The sequence below is a fragment of the Musca domestica genome, unplaced genomic scaffold, assembly GCF_030504385.1.
Source record: "Musca domestica strain aabys unplaced genomic scaffold, Musca_domestica.polishedcontigs.V.1.1 10, whole genome shotgun sequence".
Taxonomy (NCBI): Eukaryota; Metazoa; Arthropoda; class Insecta; order Diptera; family Muscidae; genus Musca; species Musca domestica.
Genome location: NW_026712115.1, coordinates 14,984,354 through 15,006,117, shown reverse-complemented (window position 1 = coordinate 15,006,117; position 21,764 = coordinate 14,984,354).

Below are 21,764 nucleotides of genomic sequence, written 5' to 3'. Positions count from 1 at the left end.
CTTGAAGTTCGAAACACAGAACTTAAGGATTTGTTGAAAAAGTGAAGGATAATTTTGATAAGTATTTCGATCATTTGATTTCCGTTGAAGATATTAATTTAGAAAACATTTCTTCTGCTGATCCGAAATCCACTTACGAAAGCTTTGTTGATTCGGCCGGGCCGAACTTTGAATACCCTCCACCATTTCGAACGAATCTTGCAATTTGCAAAAAAAATAAAATCCTTTGAAAATTCTGGTAACATCTAAAAAATATCAAATGTAGCCGTTATATATTAAGGGTCAATAACCGACGAAGACCTGCATAGGCAACTTTTGTCATAAGCCATTACAATATTTAAATGTGAAACTTAAAAAAAATTGGTGAATAATGTCGCTGAAATCATCAAAATACCGACATTCGGAAGGTGCCGTTATATGGGAGCTGTACGAAGACGTGGATCTGCACAGACAATTTTCTGTCACAGGCTGTAGTATCCATTACGAACCTCAAATACCAAATTAGAAACAATTCCGGCGAAAAAAGTTCACAAAATCATCAAAATACCGAATATCGGGAGGGGCCGGACTTTATCAAAACATGGACCTATACATAAAATGTTTCGCCACACGGGCTAGAACCTATTATGAACTGCAAATACAGATTTTATCAAAATATCGAAAGGTCCCGTTATATGGGGGCTATACCAAAACGTGGACCTATGCCGACTATGTTCCGCCATACGAGCTAGGACCTATTTTGACCCACAAATACCAATTTTTAGACAAATCCGTAAAAATGTGGCACAAATCATCAAAATACCGAATGTTGGGAGGTACTGTTTTATGTGGGCTATACGGCAACGTGGACCTAAACGTGCAGTGTTTCGCCTGTGAAACTAGAACGCATCATGACCTACATATACCAATTTTTAGGAAATAATGTGGGCTGTATCGTGATTTCAGCAGACAGACGGATATTTTTAAACTGACTTAGAATTTTATACTGATTATGAATTTATTTAGGGATGTTACAAAAGGAATGACAAAGTTAATATACCCTCCTTTCCAAGGAGGAGTGTATAAAATGGTGAGGCTAAGGAAATCTTTTCAAAGTTTCCACTCACTAATGGAAGGTTCACTTTGGCATGGCAGTCGTTAGAGGATAAGTTCGTTAATAAACGTATTTAAACGGTTTATAATCATCTCAAGCTCCTGTTTAATCATCCGGTGTTCGATACTCAGACCAGCTCTAATTTGAAAACTCTACAGCGTGGAATAAATAATTGCATTTCTGCAGTGCTAGTCTACGATGTAGTCACGGATTTATATTTGTCAAGAGCGTTTGCCTAATTTTAACTAATCTTCCTTATCTTCAAGGGAAGATTTAGATAATTGAAAGCGATATGTACACTTTGTCGAAATGCATATCATTCCTTGCGTTCTTGTCCTAAATTTAGAACCTTCTCATTTGAAAAGAGATTTAAAGCTGCTAAAAAACAAAGGTATTGTCTTAATTGTCTTTTTTCGGTCATTCCGTTAAGCATGCTTATAATATTTGTAAAAGTCGCCATCATACGTTGTTGCATTGGCCTTTTCCAGCTTTGTCGTCTAAACCATTAAACACAACTCCGCCAAATAACGTCAATCCTCCGCGGATAGATGGAACTATTGCATCTACGTCTAGTGGCGCTATGTGCAGAGTAATAAATAATGAAGTTTTCCATGCATCCCAAAATAGAAACGTCTTATTAGGCACAGCGATGGTTAACCTTGTGCACTTAGGAGTTTCATATCCAGCTCGTGCTCTCATAGATCCATTATTATAGAAAATTTGCAACAGCGTTTTAAGCTAACCACCCAGCCATGCAATGGTTTCCGGTGTAAATGGTTCTACATATGCCACTTCAAAGAAGAGTTGTTTCCTTCGAATTGGCGAAACTAACGCCTTTGTTCTTTCAAATATTCCCCCCCAGTTCAAACATTCCCCGTTGGTTCAAACATCACTTCTCGTTTGCCTAATCTTCACTCAGGTGATACTCATCTCATTAATTGTAGACCTGTCGATTTGTTGTTGGGGGCAGATTTTTATCCGCAAATTTCAATATATTATATATATCCGCATAATGTTCCGGGTATATTGGATTCTCACGCATGCCTTCTTCCTCATTCCAGGTCTTTACGGATTTTGCTGAGGAAGAGTCTCTCAACAAAACTCTACTCCCGTCTCGGGAAGAAGAAGTTCAAAAAATTTAAACAAGTTTCCCATTGGACATGTTTTGTGAGAGGAACTATCGTGGAAATCAGTCAATTCTTCGTATTCTTCCTATCGATTCCTCGGATATAAAATCTTATTCGGTTTCTTTTCAATAGCTGTAAGACCTGTATCCTTGAGAAAAATGTTCGTGTACTCAAATAATGAGCGCTCTTCCTCAGGAAATATCCGGATTTTCTCGAATATTTCATACTACTGGTGTTGATTTCTTTTGATATGATGATTATGTATGTTTCTTCATCTGCTTTTCAACCAAAGCAGTCACTTCGATCTAGTCTTCTGCTTCATTTCTAGAACTAGAACTCATTATGCCCTACAAATATCAATTTTTAGACAAATCCGTGAAAAATTGTGGCAAAAATCATCAAAATTAAAAGTTGTCAATTATGAGTATAAATTTATTTATGCGTACTCAATCAGGTATAAAGAAAAAATAATAGGAGTAAAAAGGGGGATGATGGAAGGAAAGAAAATCTATAGCAAAAGAGAAAAAAAAAATTAACTGTTTAATTATCGAAAGCGCACGCTCGCCCAACCTACCCGTTCACAACGATTTTCCAAAAAAAAATAATAATAATAATAAATAAATAATAATAATACGCATTCTTCCATAGTGAACCCATTCACCACAACCTGACTTATTTTACCAACTTTTTTCTGAATCAAACTCTAAATTTGATATAATTCATACTGATATCGTGAAACATTTTATTCAATAGAAGTTTGTACTTCAGTTATTCTAAGAAATATGACTACAATCTACTATTACTTTGCACGTGACATAAGTTTCTTATTCTAAAAAAATAATTACTAATCATAATGTCTAAACAACGGTGAATTATTAAAATTTGCAGATTACAGCAAAAAGATTATGTGTGCGGTTTTGATTGTTCAAATAAAAAGGACAACTGAAAATATTAATAAAAAAAGTGATCCTAATGAAGGGAGTACATAGCCCTAATATTCATCAAGAAATGTTTTTGAGTCAAGTAATCATATGGACGAGGAAGAACTTTCAAAGTTCGTTTTTAGGTGCTGGTAATGATGGACACCTAATTCGAACAAATCTAAACTTATTCTAAAATTGTATGCTATTTCCGACATTTTTTGCTTTTATTTCGCCCTCTAGGGCAATAATAGATGCCATTCTGCTTAAAAATACCTCCGTTAAATTTAGCGGAAATCAATTCAGTTTAAGATATAGCTCCCTTATATATATTTCATCCGAACATAGGAGTATGTATGCATAGTGATGTAGGGTATCATATTGTCGGTCCTTTCCTTAGTCGTTAAAATATGTAGCTGATAGGTACGGATCAGATGAATCCACTAACTTGAAGAATTTGTCTTGAGCCAACAATAGAATATGTTTTTTGATCCTTTGTTGGTTAGCCAGTTTAGATTAGTGTGTGCATAAATGTTATTAGTTAGCTTAATTCACATTTTGCTGAAATCTAAATTATTTCATTATCGCTGATTTTTTAACCAAATGTAAAAAATTTTAGAGCCTTAGCTACTTGAAAATGGATATTTTTGAAAAGGTGCAAATTGGTGCAAACTTTTTTTAAATTAAGGTAGAACACGTTATAACCTTTCACCACATGTATATTGTTTCCCAAATACGCCCCAATACCGAAGGTTATACTTCAAATAACACACGGACGAAAACTAAAACTATATTAAAAGATCCAAATTGGGCCCATCTCAACAAATGTTTCTTTATTGATTTGATATAAAATATTTCCATATTAAAAACTTCCAAATGCTTAACACTAAAAAGAGAAATTTACACAATTTTTTTCCTTTATAGGTATGGACAGGGCAATTAAGCTTTACTGTAATGTTTTATAGTTATAGTTTATCTAATAAAGGAATCCCGCTTCCCATTATGAAGATAAAGAAGTCTTGCTATAACTGTGATGTAAAAATATTTTAAAATTAACTCAAAATTTGACCATATTTTCACCGCATCCGAACAGTATATGGAGTTGAAAAAATAATATGGAGAATATCCTAACATTTCAATTTTGTATTTTAGCAAGGAGTGTAATCTTTCATAATCATCGTGTTTGTTTTATTTAAAAAATGGTGAAAATAGTCAGCTGATTTTGCGGTGACTCTTTTTTTGTTCTTTTTAAAAAAGTTTCACTTGCGGTTCTATCCTACTATAACTCTCTTTAATCAGCATTTTCATGACAATGGAATTGGTACATGTAGGTGATAATGGGTCCTAGTTTCACAGGCAGAACATTGCATGTATAGGTCCACGTTTAGGTGTAGACCTCATACAACGGAACCTCCCGATGTTTGGTATTTTGATGATTTTTGCCACTTTTTTCACAGATTTGTCTAAAAATTAGTCTTTGTGGGTCATAATGGGTTCTAGCTCGCTTGCCGAAAAATTTTATATATAGATCCACGTTTTGGTAAAGCCCCCATTCAAAAGTACCTCCCGATATTCGGTATTTCGATGTCTATACATTGGAACTTGTTGGTCATAATTGGTTCTAGCTCCGGTGGCGAAACATTGTATGTATAGGTCCACGTTGTTGTATAGCCCCATATAACGGTACCTCCCGATATTCGGTATTTTGATGGTTTTTGCCACATTTCCCACGAATTTGTCTGAAAATTTGTATTTGTGATTCAAAATGTCCATGGATTTGTCTAAAAATTGGTACATGTATGTGATAATGGGTCCTAGTTCTCATGCAGGAGATTGCATGTATAGGTCCACGTTTTGGTATAGACCTCATACAACGGAACCTCCCGATGTTTGGTATTTTGCTAAAAATTGGTGTTTGCAGTTCATAATGGGTTCTAGCCCGCTGGCAGAACATTAAATATTTAGTTCCACGCTTTCCTAAAGCACACATACAGGGTTGCCCATATTCGACGGACCCATCACATCGCGTAATGACATACCGCGTTTGAAGCGTCAGTCCAAGCAGATTTTTACCATGAACCAATACACGCCACGCGAGCGCTCTGAAATAGTTGAAATTTACATCCAACAGAAGAAGTCAATTGTGAAAACTCAACGTGCTTTTAAAACATTAAAAGATGCGAGAAGTGCGCCTTCTAAGAACACCATTAAGCGTTTATACGAAAAATTTTCGACTAGTAAGGCTCTCTCTAATCCGAAGAGGCCATATAAAAGTCGACCAAGGCGATCGGCCGAGAATATCGCTGCCGTACGAGCCATGTTGAGAGCTCCCCAAGAACATCCCAAAAACGCCGTTCTCAGCAGTTGGGCATGGCTCGGTCCACTTTACAACGGATTATTCGCATTGATTTGCATTTGTTCCCGTACAAAATTCAATTGACGCAAAGAATGTTGCCTGCGGACAAGCCTCGTCGATTGGAATGATTCTTTGATTAAAAAAAACATGGGTCCGTCGAATATGGGCAACCCTGTATAACTATTCCCACCGATATTCGGTATTTTGATAATCGGAGTTACATTTACCCACATAATTGTTTCAAATTTGGTATTTTAAAAGGTTTGATACATGGCAATCCTTGACGTATAAAATTGCCTACAGAGCAGGGCAAGGCAGAGAGCCTCAACATTTTTTTGTGATTGTATGTGTTTTGAAATAACAAAATATTTCAAGTGTTTTTTTTTTTTTTTTTTTTTTAATTAAAAATATATAAGTTGAAATTTTCTTGAGGGGAAAATACTAACGACATATCATTTTTATCCATATCATACAGTTCTCAGCGCGTTTCAACCTTTCACCTTAACTTGGGTGGTGTACCGCTAACGACGTATCATTTTAAGCCACCCTAACGCCACACTGTCCTCAACACGATACAAAATCTTGACTTGGATGGTGGATTCAGGCTGGATTAATCAGATACCTAATTCAGCCATCTGGTAGCGGCGCACATCTTAGATTTCAATTTTGCAAAGTAAATTGTATTCTACTTGTTGAGCACTTTCATTTGATACCCATATTGATGGGATTGATAAAACATAAATTATCCGCCATTTTGTAGCTGAGGCAACTTTGAATTTATAATTATAATGAATAAATATAATTGTATTGTCCCCAAATTCCAAAGTGTATACAAAATTTCAGATTAATCGGTTGACAGTTGAAATTTGAATTACTAAATATGACCCAAGAATATATCATCTACGTATATAAAAGAAAGTTGTGTTAGTTACTACGCTTATAACTTAAGGACCGCTGGGCTGATTCATACAAATTCGGAATTGTATCCTGAACGAGAAGGATAAAATCCAAAAATCGAGATAAAATTTTAATTTTCACTTTTGAAATGTACAATAGTAATGTTATTCTGCATTATTTTTTTCCATTTTGACTTACTTTTTTCTAATGTACATTTGTAGTGTTTTTATATTTTATTTTTGAATTTGTATATTAATAGCAAATTATTTAACTGACTTGTTTTCTTGAGAACTGAACTTGAAGGCGGGTTACATGGAAGTGTAGTACCGAATTATGTGGTGGCGAAACGGAATAGATGATATCGAAATAATTTAACGCGGTAACACCAAAGTTAAAAGATAATTACTTTTTCAAAATCGGTAAAAAATCACGAAAAAAGATATCTCATTGCAAAAATTCTCAAAACGGGAAAAATCGAAAAAATTTTCAATGGAATAGAATTTTAAAATAATAGTACAAACATTGCAAGGACCCTTAAACTTCTGCTGTAAAAAATCATCGAACAAGGTGAAGTTTTTTTTTCAATTGTTTTTCTTTTCTTTTTTTGTCAATTTTATGTAATGTACGATTAAATTTTAAGTGATTTTTCAATTCCTTATCATATTGATTTCAATCGATGATTTGTAAACAAAATAAAGAATTATTTTTGACAATTCATATAATTTTGGAATGGTATCCTGGCAAAAAAAAAAAATCGCGGTAAAATGTGTCAATAGAAATGTGAATGAAAAAAATTTTTTTGGTGTGATTTTTTTTTCAATTTGACATACAATATTCAATTGAACATTTTTTTATTATTTTGAATTCTGAATGAATAATATTAAAAATGAAATGAGTGAAGTACGTACATCCTACTTTCATATATGACAATAATCCGTCCAATGAGAACTCAAAAAATGTAATTCATTGGGACCGCAATCAATGAAATACCAAATATAAAGGGTGCAAAATGGTAGAGCGAATTGAACATTTAATAAAAAAGGATTTATATCCTTCAAGAAATTCTTCCTAAACTTTCATGATATCTTAAATCGCTTTGGAAGGTCAGGATATATAAAGGTACGATTTCGAGTACCATATTTAACCATATTTGCATGCTCATTTCAGCAATGGTTGGTAATTTGACAAGAAACCATCCTCGCAAAAAAAGATCACGTTTTGGTATAACCATCATATGATTAAGCAATTTTCAGCAATTTTTTTTCATTTTTAGGCCTTTATTTGGCATCATTGTTTCTAAGGGGGTAGAAAACCTCTTCTCACGAAATTTTTAATTTTCGGAGTAGGGTCCATCTTGGTCTTGACCACATCAATTTATTTGGCTAAAAAATTGTATTTAGACTACTCTGTGGTAGAGAATCGTCTTACAGATTATTGTCTTTATTTGAGTATAGTTCCTACATTAGTGTACCTCCAAGTCCACTTTCGCAAACAATGTGTCGTCAGAAAAGAAAATTTTGTATTCTATTGAATTTGTAACCCCCAAGAGAATATTGATTGGGAACGTAATATTAATTGATGGTCATTGGGGTCTCCAACGCACAATTTAAATGACAAAAATAAATAAATTACATTCTTACTGTAATGGGTGTAGAAGAGTAATTATCGTTGACCATTCTGACTTCATTCTGTCCCTAATTATGAGGTGGACAAAACTAAATACCACACAGCAAGGTATTCTAAACGTTGTAAATACAAATCCCAAATTACAGCTTTCGAAGTTGAACAAAAAATTGTCTATGCAGGTCCACGTCTTCGTATAACCAAAACATATCCCTCTCTTGTTCGGAATTTTAATTTTATTAGAGACATTATTTAATGGAATTGTTTAAAATTTCGTATTCAATATTTCGTATCCTACCTATGACAAAAATAACTTATGCAGCTCCTTGCTTTCGCATAGCCCCTCCCTATGTTCGGTATTTTTATGGTATTGGAGACATTATAGACCGGAATTGTTTCAAATTTCGTATTAAAAGTTTGTAATGAAGGTCCTAATGGGTACTTCAGCCTATAAAAAATGTTGCGTATGCAGGTACTCGTCTTCGTATAGACCCCATTTAATGATTTGCATCTAACCCGTATTTTTCGAAGAAATTTTTAAAGGTTTTCAATTGTGGAGGGTATTACTATTTTACTTGTTAAAATTAGGTTGCTCTTCCTCTTTGTTTTCAGTATATTCTTCTCTTGTTTTGTAAAGTTTTTCAATTGTTTTTGTTTTATTATATTCTATATTCTTCCTAACTTTAATTTCATCTACTACATCTTCTTGGATTTCTTTAGGTGAATATATCGTAGTTAAATGATATCTTTCATAATAATTTCTAACTGCCTTCTGGATCAGCTGTTTTATTGTTCTGTCCTTGTTTAATTTACACAAAACCCTGAATTTTTATGCTTAGTGTGTAAGCGATCTATGTCCGCATTTCATAAGTGATTAATTGGGTTTGTAAGATGTAAATTTATACTTTCATTTTGTAAAAATTCTAATAGAATTGAATTCGTTTTTCGCTATTATTTTCATTGGTTTGCTTATTCTAGTAAAACGTTCTTCTAAGTTTTCAATGATAGTTATAGTATTTGTGTCATTCAGTGAATAAACTGTAACAGTTAGGAAATTGAATCCTTTTATTACATACGTACAATATGGATAATTTCATTTTTAGTACAAGGAGTTTGAGAAAATTTTGCTTCAATAGAATTTCTATCATACTTTACTTCCTGGTATATTTTGCACTGATTTATTACTAGTCGATTTAATTCGAATAATTTTGGATGATATATGTTATTTTTGATGTTATTGCTAATTTCGATAATTCCTGAATGCTCTCCCTAACATGGTATAAAGAAATTTGTTTAACAGCTTCAAGCTATGTTTCAATATTTTGTGCTCTTATTTTGTAAATTTTAATTGTATTATATATAAGAAATATTCTATTATTTCTTCTTGAAGTTTATTGAAGTTATGATCTGAAAGCTCTAAATTAATTTGATCTTTTACTTTTATAATATACTTCCTTAATATAGCTCCCATATTCTCAAAATCTGATTTAGCGATAAAATATACTTTCTTTCCATGTAATGTTTTCTTCTTCAATTTGTTATTATAAGAATTGTTTGGGTCTTATATTAACTATTTCTGTGAATGAATTGTTGCTAACGACAAAATATCGTCCTCTTTAGCGTTTATGGTATCTTCAGAAGTCTCTTGTACTATCTCTCCATGTAAGTGAGTGAAATTTTGCTTATCTTCTTAATTGCTATTGCCTCCAGAAATCTGCCACTCGATTTTTTTTTTTGATCGATCGGTCCCAACGCCACTCTCACCCGCCCCTGCCGACCGAGGGGGCCACCTCCCAATTACGTAGGGAGCGCGTACACCCTATAGTCCGAACTATGGAGGGTCAGTACGTTAGGGAAACCAGCTACAGTTATGCATCAGGCGGTTATTTAAATTCACAAATAAAGACAACACACAGGAAATAAAACAACATATAACAGATAAGAGTAGATAATAGAGAATCTGGCAACTACTTGCTTTAATACTGCACTGATGTAAAATAGTGTGTTTAATGACATGCAAAGGGTCTGTCAATGATATCTCATTATATAATTTGTTGTAGATATCACATAAAGACCTCATAGGATTATAAGATTCATAATTGGATTTAGCCAAGCAAAGTTTAAGTGGTATGTAATTTCGAGTATTACGAGCAGGAATATTAAAATTTAATTCACCGGTTAAAAACTGTGAATCGATTTCGCCACGCAAAAGTTTTATAATAAATAAAGCTCTTAACATTAAACGTCTCTTTTCCAGTGTGGGAAGATCAATTAGTTTTAGGCGATTCTCATATGGTGGAAGTGTATCATTTGTATCCCATCCTAATCCTCTGAGAGCAAATAAAAGAAATTGGGTTTGTACTGATTCCAATTTAGCAGAATATGTTTTATAAAAAGGACTCCACAATACGCAACCGTATTCTAAAGTGGGCCGAACCAAACTAATAAATAAACGCTTAGTCACATAAGGATCGTCAAATTCTTTTGACCATCTTTTTATAAAACCCAGCAATGACTTGGCTTTATTTACACATGAATCAATATGCAAATTAAAACGCAATTTATTGTCTAAAATTACACCAAGATCAACGAATGAGTCTACATTGTCCAATTTATAAGAACCAATGAGGTAATCACTTTTAAAAGGTTGTGTTCTAAACAAAGACAGTTTTTTACATTTCTTGAGATTTAGCGTCATACCATTAGCACTGCACCAATTAACAAGGTAGTAGATATCATGTTGCAAGTTAAGGGAACTAATGTGAGAGTCCATATTACTAAAAAGTTTGACATCATCAGCAAACATTAGGATCTTAGAGTAACGTATAACCGTTGGAAGTTCATTTAGATACAATACAAAAAGTAGAGGACCTAAATGGCTACCCTGGGGGACACCAGAGTACACAGTTATCTGTTTAGAAAGAACATTATTGAAAGAAACTCTCTGTGTACGCCCTTGCAAATAAGAAGATATCCATGATAAAAATAATGTTGCGAAACCCATTTTGTCAAGTTTATGTAATAATAATGTGTGATCCACTTTGTCAAAAGCCTTACTGAAATCAGTATATATAATATTAGTTTGGCATTTTATTGAAAACCCCCTGTGTACATAACATATAAGTTCTAATAAATTAGTTACAGTTGCCCTACCCTTTACAAATCCATGTTGGTAAGGCGATATTATAGACGAAACAAAGTGCGTTAGTCTCCGCGAGACTAAAAACTCAAACAATTTCGGTATTCCCCTGATTCCCTGCAACCAAGTTTCATGCTACCAGGAAATTCGCGGACTTTACTTTTTGAATTTACAAATTTATAAAAGCTTTTAGGACTCTTCTGAAAGTTATTTTTCATTTTTCTTAAATAAATCGAATAAGACTTTAAATTTTCAATGTTATATTTACTTCGAGCTTGTGAATATTTTGTATAATTTAAGGTGGTATTACATTCTTTAAATTTTTTAAATAACCGACTTTTTATGTTGCGCTAGCGTCTAAGATGTGTGGTAAACCAAACTGGTCCTGAGTCAGGATAGAACTTCAATAATGGAACTGATATAGTTAACGCATTTTTAAGTACGCTATAAAAATTTGAAATTTGCAATTCAATGTCACCTTCATGAGACCAACTTGAATTGGACAATATAGAAAGAAGGAGATCAATATTAGTCTTAGAAAAATTTAATTTGTGAGGCTTAGTTTGTGGTTTTGCATAATTTGTTTGAATATTAAGTTCAAGGTCTATGACAAGTGTTGGGTGATATTTATCTTCCGGTTCTACAAAAGGTGAATATTTACTTAATGAAGTATTAACGGATGAAGAAAACACTAAGTCTAATATTTTACCTTTAAAATTATAAATATTATTGATTTGAAATAGACATTGGTCAAAAATATTTTGCCAAAAATTTTCCATATCGTTAGACCGTACTGTTGACGAAACAGGTACATAATGTGCCGTGTCATCATCAAGGATCCACTATGTATTTGGTAAGTTAAAATCTCCAAGCAAATTAATTCAGAATTTGGCGAGTGAATATGTGAAACGTGAGTATGTGAAACGTGTTTTTATATTCTATGTTAAAATCATAATCTCCTAACTTAATTCACCATCTTTGAGATGTCCTTTCCTTTATATTTAGACCATAAGGATTTGGTTGGTAGATGATTAATATTTGAATATTATTTTATTATAATATTTTAAATTCCTTTCATGATTATTTAATGTCCTTTTTTCCAATTGTGTAGTTTGATGCACCTATAGTTGGTGTAAATTTCTCATCAAAGTTTGGATATTTCAAGATTGAATGTGTATAGATAAGTAGTTTTAATTTATTCAATAGCTTCGATTTTTTTACCTTTTTCAAGCATTTTGTTATGGGATGTGGAACTCTTGCGTAATCTTTAACAAATTTTCGATAATAGCCAGTTAACCCTAGAAAGATCTTAAGCTATTTTCTGTTTTTTTTTTTTTTTTTTTTTTTTTTTTTTTTTTGATAATTCCAAGTCTTGAATAAATTTTATTTTGTTTGGATTTGGCTTTAATCCATCCTTTGTTCAAATATGTCCTGGAAATTCAGTTTCGGTTTTCATCAAATTATTTTCTATTCATTTATTCATTCATTTGTCTATTTGAACTGTTAAATTAGGGTTTTTGTAAATCTTCTTAAGGTGCTGAATATAAGAACGTCATCTAGATACGCTATACTAATTTTATTTATGAAATCTTATAACGTCTTTTTAGTTAGTCTTTGAAATGTTTTGAAATTATACATACAAATTATAAGATTCGTCCGTCAGTGGTGTCGTTTTTCGTCTAATTTGTCCTTTGTAAATATTGACCCCTTCCGAATGGTTTTAATTTTTACTATGTTTTTATACCCTCCACCATACTATGGAGGGTATATTAATTTTGTAATTCCGTTGTAACTCCTCGAAATACTCATGTCCTTTTTTCCAATTGTGTAGTTTGATGCACCGATAGTTGGTGTAAATTACTCATCAAAGTTTGGATATTTCAAGATTGAATGTGTATAGATAAGTAGTTTTAATTTATTCAATAGCTTCGATTTTTGTTCCTTTTTCAAGCATTTTGTTATGGGATGTGGAACTCTTGTGTAATCTTTAACAAATTTTCGATAATAGCCAGTTAACCCTAGAAAGATCTTAAGCTATTTTCTGTTTTTTTTTTTTTTTTTTGATAATTCCAAGTCTTGAATAAATTTTATTTTGTTTGGATTAGACTTTAATCCATCCTTTGTTAAAATATGTCCTGGAAATTCAGTTTCGGTTTTCATCAAATTATTTTTATACCCTCCACCATACTATGGAGGGTATATTAAATTTGTCATTCCGTTTGTAACTCCTCGAAATACTCATATCAGACCCAACAAAGTATATATATTCTTGATCAGCGTAAAATTCTAAGTCGATTTAGCGATGTCCGTCTGTCCGTCTGTCCGTCTGTCTGTCTGTTGTAATCACGCTATCTTTCGAATAAATTGAGACAGGTGGCTAAAATTTTGCACACATGTTTATTTTTCCAGTAGGCAGGTGGCATGTAGGTTTTCATATAGCCCCCATATAACGGTACCTCCCTATATTCGGTATTTTGATGATTTTAGCGACATTATTCACGGGAATTGTTTTAAATTTGGTATTTGAAGTTCAAAATGGATACTACACTCTAAGACGGAGAATTATCCGTGCAGGTCCACGTCTTCGTATAGCCCCCATATAAAGGTACCTCCCGATATTCGGTATTTTGATGATTTTAGCGACATTATTCACGGGAATTGTTTCAAATTTGGTATTCAAAATGGATACTACACCCTAAGGCGGAAAATTATGCGTGCAGGTCCACGTCTTCGTATAGCCCCCATATAACGGTACCTCCCTATATTCGGTATTTTGATGATTTTAGCGATATATTCACCGGAATTGTTTTAAAATTGGTATTTGAAGTTCGTTATGGGAACTACAGTCTGTGACAGAAAATTGTCTGTGCTGGTCCAGGTCTTCGTATAGCCCCCATATAACGGTACCTCCCTATATTCGGTATTTTGATGATTTTAGCTACATTGTTCACCGTTTATTTCAAGTTTCGAATTTGAATATGGTATTGGCTTATGACCAACAATGCCTATGTATGTCCACGTCGTATAGACCCCAAAATAACGGCTATATTCGGTATTTTTAAAATTTTAACAGAATTTTTTAAGGATTTTATTTTTTGAAAATTTCCAAATTCGTTGCAAATGGTGGAGGGTATTAAAAGTTCGGCCCGGCCGAACTTACTGCTTTTTAACTTGTTTCTATTCATTTATTCATTCATTTGTCTATTTGAACTGTTAAATTAGGGTTTTTGTAAATCTTCTTAAGGTGCTGAATATAAGAACGTCATCTAGATACGCTATACTAATTTTATTTATGAAATCTTATAACGTCCTTTTAGTTAGTCTTTGAAATGTTTTGAAATTATACATACAAATTATAAGATTCGTCCGTCAGTGGTGTCGTTTTTCGTCTAATTTGTCCTTTGTAAATATTGACCTCTTCCGAATGGTTTTAATTTTTATTGTGTTTTTATACCCTCCACCAAAAAAGGTATGGAGGGTATATTAAGTTCGTCATTCCGTTTGTAACTCATCGAAATAATCATTTTAGACCCAACAAAGTATATATATTCTTGATCAGCGTAAAATCCGTCCGTCTGTCCGTCTGTTGTAATCACGCTACAGTCTAAACGAATTAAGATAGGAAGCTAAAATTTTGCACAGATCTCTCTTTTGTCTGCAGGCAGGTCAAGTTCGAAGATGGGTTATATCGGTCCACGATATCGTATAGCCCCCATATAACGGTACCCCCCGATATTCGGTATTTTGATGATTTTACCCACATTTTTCAACGGAATTGTCTGAAAATCCACACAAGGAGTTCCTTGTGGGTACTATATACCTCGGCAGAGAATTATCTATATAGGTCCACGATATCGTATAGCCCCCATGTAACGGTACCCCCCGATATTCGGTATTTTGCTGATTTTACCCACATTTTTGAACGGAATTGTCTGAAAATCCACACAAGGAGTTCCTTGTGGGTACTTTATACCTCGGCAGAGAATTATCTATATAGGTCCACGATATCGTATAGCCCCCATGTAACGGTACCCCCCAATATTCGGTATTTTGCTGATTTTACCCATATTTTTCAACGGAATTGTTTGAAAATCCACACAAGGAGTTCCTTGTGGGTACTTTATACCTCGGCAGAGAATTGTCCGTATAGCCCCCATGTAACGGTACCCCCGATATTCGGTATTTTGATGATTTTACCCACATTTTTGAACGGAATTGTCTGAAAATCCACACAAGGAGTTCCTTGTGGGTACTTTATACCTCGGCAGAGAATTGTCCATATAGGTCTACAATATCGTATAGCCCCCATACAACGGTACCCCCCGATGTTCGGTATTTTGATGATTTTACCCACATTTTTTAACGGAATTGTCTTAAAATCCACACAAAGAGTTCCTTGTGGGTACTTTATACCTCGGCAGAGAATTATCTCTATAGGTCCACAATATCGTATAGCCCCCATATAACTGTAGCCCCCGATATTCGGTATTTTGATGATTTTACCCACATTTTTGAACGGAATTGTCTGAAAATCCACACAAAGAGTTCCTTGTGGGTACTTTATACCTCGGAAGAGAATTTTCTATATAGGTCCACAATATCGTATAGCCCCCATATAACGGTACCCCCCGATATTCGGTATTTTGATGATTTTACCCACATTTTTCAACGCAATTGTCTGAAAATCCACAAAAGGAGTTCCTTGTGGGTACTATATACCTCGGCAGAGAATTATCTATATAGGTCCACGATATCGTATAGCCCCCATGTAACGGTACCCCTCGATATTCGGTATTTTGATGGTTTTACCCACATTTTTCAACGGAATTGTCTGATAATCCACACAAGGAGTTCCTTGTGGGTACTTTATACCTCGGCAGAGAATTATTTATATAGGTGCACAACATCGTATAGCCCCCATATAACGGTACCCCCCGATATTCGGTACTTTGCTGATTTTACCCACATTTTTCAACGGAATTGTCTAAAAATCCACACAAGGATTCCTTGTGGGTACTTTATACCTCGGCAGAGAATTATCTATATGGGTCCACAATATCGTATAGCCCCCATATAACGGTAACCCCCGATGTTCGGTATTTTGATGATTTTACCCACATTTTTGAACGGAATTGTCTGAAAATCCACACAAAGAGTTCCTTGTGGGTACTTTATACCTCGGCAGAGAATTATCTATATAGGTCCACAATATCGTATAGCCCCCATATAACGGTAGCCCCCGATATTCGTTATTTTGATGATTTTACCCACATTTTTGAACGGAATTGTCTGAAAATCCACACAAAGAGTTCCTTGTGGGTACTTTATACCTCGGAAGAGAATTTTCTATATAGGTCCACAATATCGTATAGCCCCCATATAACGGTACCCCCCGATATTCGGTATTTTGATGATTTTACCCACATTTTTCAACGCAATTGTCTGAAAATCCACGAAAGGAGTTCCTTGTGGGTACTATATACCTCGGCAGAGAATTATCTATATAGGTCCACGATATCGTATAGCCCCCATGTAACGGTACCCCCGATATTCGGTATTTTGATGATTTTACCCACATTTTTGAACGGAATTGTCTGAAAATCCACACAAGGAGTTCCTTGTGGGTACTTTATACCTCGGCAGAGAATTGTCCATATAGGTCCACGATATCGTATAGCCCCCATGTAACGGTACCCTCCCGATTTTCGGTATTATTATGATTTTACCCACATTTTTCAACGGAATTGTCTGAAAATCCACACAAGGAGTTCCTTGTGGTTACTTTATACCTCGGCAGAGAATTATTTATATAGGTCCACAATATCGTATGGCCCCCATATAACGGTACCCCCCGATGTTCGGTATTTTGATGATTTTACCCACATTTTTGAACGGAATTGTCTGAAAATCCACACAAAGAGTTCCTTGTGGGTACTTTATACCTCGGAAGAGAATTTTCTATATAGGTCCACAATATCGTATAGCCCCCATATAACGGTACCCCCCGATATTCGGTATTTTGATGATTTTACCCACATTTTTCAACGCAATTGTCTGAAAATCCACACAAAGAGTTCCTTGTGGGTACTTTATAGCTCGGAAGAGAATTATCTATATAGGTCCACAATATCGTATAGCCCCCATATAACGGTACCCCCCGATATTCGGTATTTTGATGATTTTACCCACATTTTTCAACGGAATTGTCTGAAAATCCACACAAGGAGTTCCTTGTGGGTACTTTATACCTCGACAGAGAATTATCTATATAGGTCCACAATATCGTATAGCCCCCATATAACGGTAGCCCCCGATATTCGGTATTTTGATGATTTTACCCACATTTTTCAACGGAATTGTCTGAAAATCCACACAAGGAGTTCCTTGTGGGTACTTTATACCTCGGCAGAGAATTGTCCATATAGGTCCACGATATCGTATAGCCCCCATGTAACGGTACCCTCCCGATTTTCGGTATTTTTATGATTTTACCCACATTTTTCAACGGAATTGTCTGAAAATCCACACAAGGAGTTCCTTGTGGTTACTTTATACCTCGGCAGAGAATTATTTATATAGGTCCACAATATCGTATGGCCCCCATATAACGGTACCCCCCGATGTTCGGTATTTTGATGATTTTACCCACATTTTTGAACGGAATTGTCTGAAAATCCACACAAAGAGTTCCTTGTGGGTACTTTATACCTCGGAAGAGAATTTTCTATATAGGTCCACAATATCGTATAGCCCCCATATAACGGTACCCCCCGATATTCGGTATTTTGATGATTTTACCCACATTTTTCAACGCAATCGTCTGAAAATCCACAAAAGGAGTTCCTTGTGGGTACTATATACCTCGGCAGAGAATTATCTATATAGGTCCACGATATCGTATAGCCCCCATGTAACGGTACCCCTCGATATTCGGTATTTTGATGGTTTTACCCACATTTTTCAACGGAATTGTCTGATAATCCACACAAGGAGTTCCTTGTGGGTACTTTATACCTCGGCAGAGAATTATTTATATAGGTGCACAATATCGTATAGCCCCCATATAACGGTACCCCCCGATATTCGGTACTTTGCTGATTTTACCCACATTTTTCAACGCAATTGTCTAAAAATCCACACAAGGATTCCTTGTGGGTACTTTATACCTCGGCAGAGAATTATCTATATAGGTCCACAATATCGTATAGCCCCAATATAACGGTAACCCCCGATGTTCGGTATTTTGATGATTTTACCCACATTTTTGAACGGAATTGTCTGAAAATCCACACAAAGAGTTCCTTGCGGGTACTTTATACCTCGACAGAGAATTATCTATATAGGTCCACAATATCGTATAGCCCCCATATAACGGTAGCCCCCGATATTCGGTATTTTGATGATTTTACCCACATTTTTCAACGGAATTGTCTGAAAATCCACACAAGGAGTTCCTTGTGGGTACTTTATACCTCGGCAGAGAATTGTCCATATAGGTCCACGATATCGTATAGCCCCCATGTAACGGTACCCTCCCGATTTTCGGTATTTTTATGATTTTACCCACATTTTTCAACGGAATTGTCTGAAAATCCACACAAGGAGTTCCTTGTGGTTACTTTATACCTCGGCAGAGAATTATTTATATAGGTCCACAATATCGTATGGCCCCCATATAACGATACCCCCCGATGTTCGGTATTTTGATGATTTTACCCACATTTTTGAACGGAATTGTCTGAAAATCCACACAAAGAGTTCCTTGTGGGTACTTTATACCTCGGAAGAGAATTTTCTATATAGGTCCACAATATCGTATAGCCCCCATATAACGGTACCCCCCGATATTCGGTATTTTGACGATTTTACCCACATTTTTCAACGCAATTGTCTGAAAATCCGCAAAAGGAGTTCCTTGTGGGTACTATATACCTCGGCAGAGAATTATCTATATAGGTCCACGATATCGTATAGCCCCCATGTAACGGTACCCCTCGATATTCGGTATTTTGATGGTTTTACCCACATTTTTCAACGGAATTGTCTGATAATCCACACAAGGAGTTCCTTGTGGGTACTTTATACCTCGGCAGAGAATTATTTATATAGGTGCACAATATCGTATAGCCCCCATATAACGGTACCCCCCGATATTCGGTACTTTGCTGATTTTACCCACATTTTTCAACGGAATTGTCTAAAAATCCACACAAGGATTCCTTGTGGGTACTTTATACCTCGGCAGAGAATTATCTATATAGGTCCACAATATCGTATAGCCCCAATATAACGGTAACCCCCGATGTTCGGTATTTTGATGATTTTACCCACATTTTTGAACGGAATTGTCTGAAAATCCACACAAAGAGTTCCTTGTGGGTACTTTATACCTCGGCAGAGAATTGTCCATATAGGTCCACGATATCGTATAACCCCCATGTAACGGTACCCTCCCGATTTTCGGTATTTTTATGATTTTACCCACATTTTTCAACGGAATTGTCTGAAAATCCACACAAGGAGTTCCTTGTGGTTACTTTATACCTCGGCAGAGAATTATTTATATAGGTCCACAATATCGTATGGCCCCCATATAACGGTACCCCCCGATGTTCGGTATTTTGATGATTTTACCCTCATTTTTGAACGGAATTGTCTGAAAATCCACACAAAGAGTTCCTTGTGGGTACTTTATACCTCGGAAGAGAATTTTCTATATAGGTCCACAATATCGTATAGCCCCCATATAACGGTACCCCCCGATATTCGGTATTTTGATGATTTTACCCACATTTTTCAACGCAATTGTCTGAAAATCCACAAAAGGAGTTCCTTGATGGTACTATATACCTCGGCAGAGAATTATCTATATAGGTCCACGATATCGTATAGCCCCCATGTAACGGTACCCCTCGATATTCGGTATTTTGATGGTTTTACCCACATTTTTCAACGGAATTGTCTGATAATCCACACAAGGAGTTCCTTGTGGGTACTTTATACCTCGGCAGAGAATTATTTATATAGGTGCACAACATCGTATAGCCCCCATATAACGGTACCCCCCGATATTCGGTACTTTGCTGATTTTACCCACATTTTTCAACGGAATTGTCTAAAAATCCACACAAGGATTCCTTGTGGGTACTTTATACCTCGGCAGAGAATTATCTATATAGGTCCACAATATCGTATAGCCCCCATATAACGGTAACCCCCGATGTTCGGTATTTTGATGATTTTACCCACATTTTTGAACGGAATTGTCTGAAAATCCACACAAAGAGTTCCTTGTGGGTACTTTATAGCTCGGAAGAGAATTATCTATATAGGTCCACAATATCGTATAGCCCCCATATAACGGTACCCCCCGATATTCGGTATTTTGATGATTTTACCCACATTTTTCAACGGAATTGTCTGAAAATCCACACAAGGTGTTCCTTGTGGGTACTTTATACCTCGACAGAGAATTATCTATATAGGTCCACAATATCGTATAGCCCCCATATAACGGTAGCCCCCGATATTCGGTATTTTGATGATTTTACCCACATTTTTCAACGGAATTGTCTGAAAATCCACACAAGGAGTTCCTTGTGGGTACTTTATACCTCGGCAGAGAATTGTCCATATGGGTCCACGATATCGTATAGCCCCCATATAACGGTACCCTCCCGATTTTCGGTACTTTGCTGATTTTACCCACATTTTTCAACGGAATTGTCTAAAAATCCACACAAGGATTCCTTGTGGGTTTTCAACGGAATTGTCTGAAAATCCACACAAGGTGTTCCTTGTGGGTACTTTATACCTCGACAGAGAATTATCTATATAGGTCCACAATATCGTATAGCCCCCATATAACGGTAGCCCCCGATATTCGGTATTTTGATGATTTTACCCACATTTTTCAACGGAATTGTCTGAAAATCCACACAAGGAGTTCCTTGTGGTTACTTTATACCTCGGCAGAGAATTTTTTATATAGGTCCACAATATCGTATGGCCCCCATATAACGGTACCCCCCGATGTTCGGTATTTTGATGATTTTACCACATTTTTGAACGGAATTGTCTGAAAATCCACACAAAGAGTTCCTTGTGGGTACTTTATACCTCGGAAGAGAATTTTCTATATAGGTCCACAATATCGTATAGCCCCCATATAACGGTACCCCACGATATTCGGTATTTTGATGATTTTACCCACATTTTTCAACGCAATTGTCTGAAAATCCACAAAAGGAGTTCCTTGTGGGTACTATATACCTCGGCAGAGAATTATCTATATAGGTCCACGATATCGTATAGCCCCCATGTAACGGTACCCCTCGATATTCGGTATTTTGATGGTTTTACCCACATTTTTCAACGGAATTGTCTGATAATCCACACAAGGAGTTCCTTGTGGGTACTTTATACCTCGGCAGAGAATTATTTATATAGGTGCACAATATCGTATAGCCCCCATATAACGGTACCCCCCGATATTCGGTACTTTGCTGATTTTACCCACATTTTTCAACGGAATTGTCTAAAAATCCACACAAGGATTCCTTGTGGGTACTTTATACCTCGGCAGAGAATTATCTATATAGGTCCACGA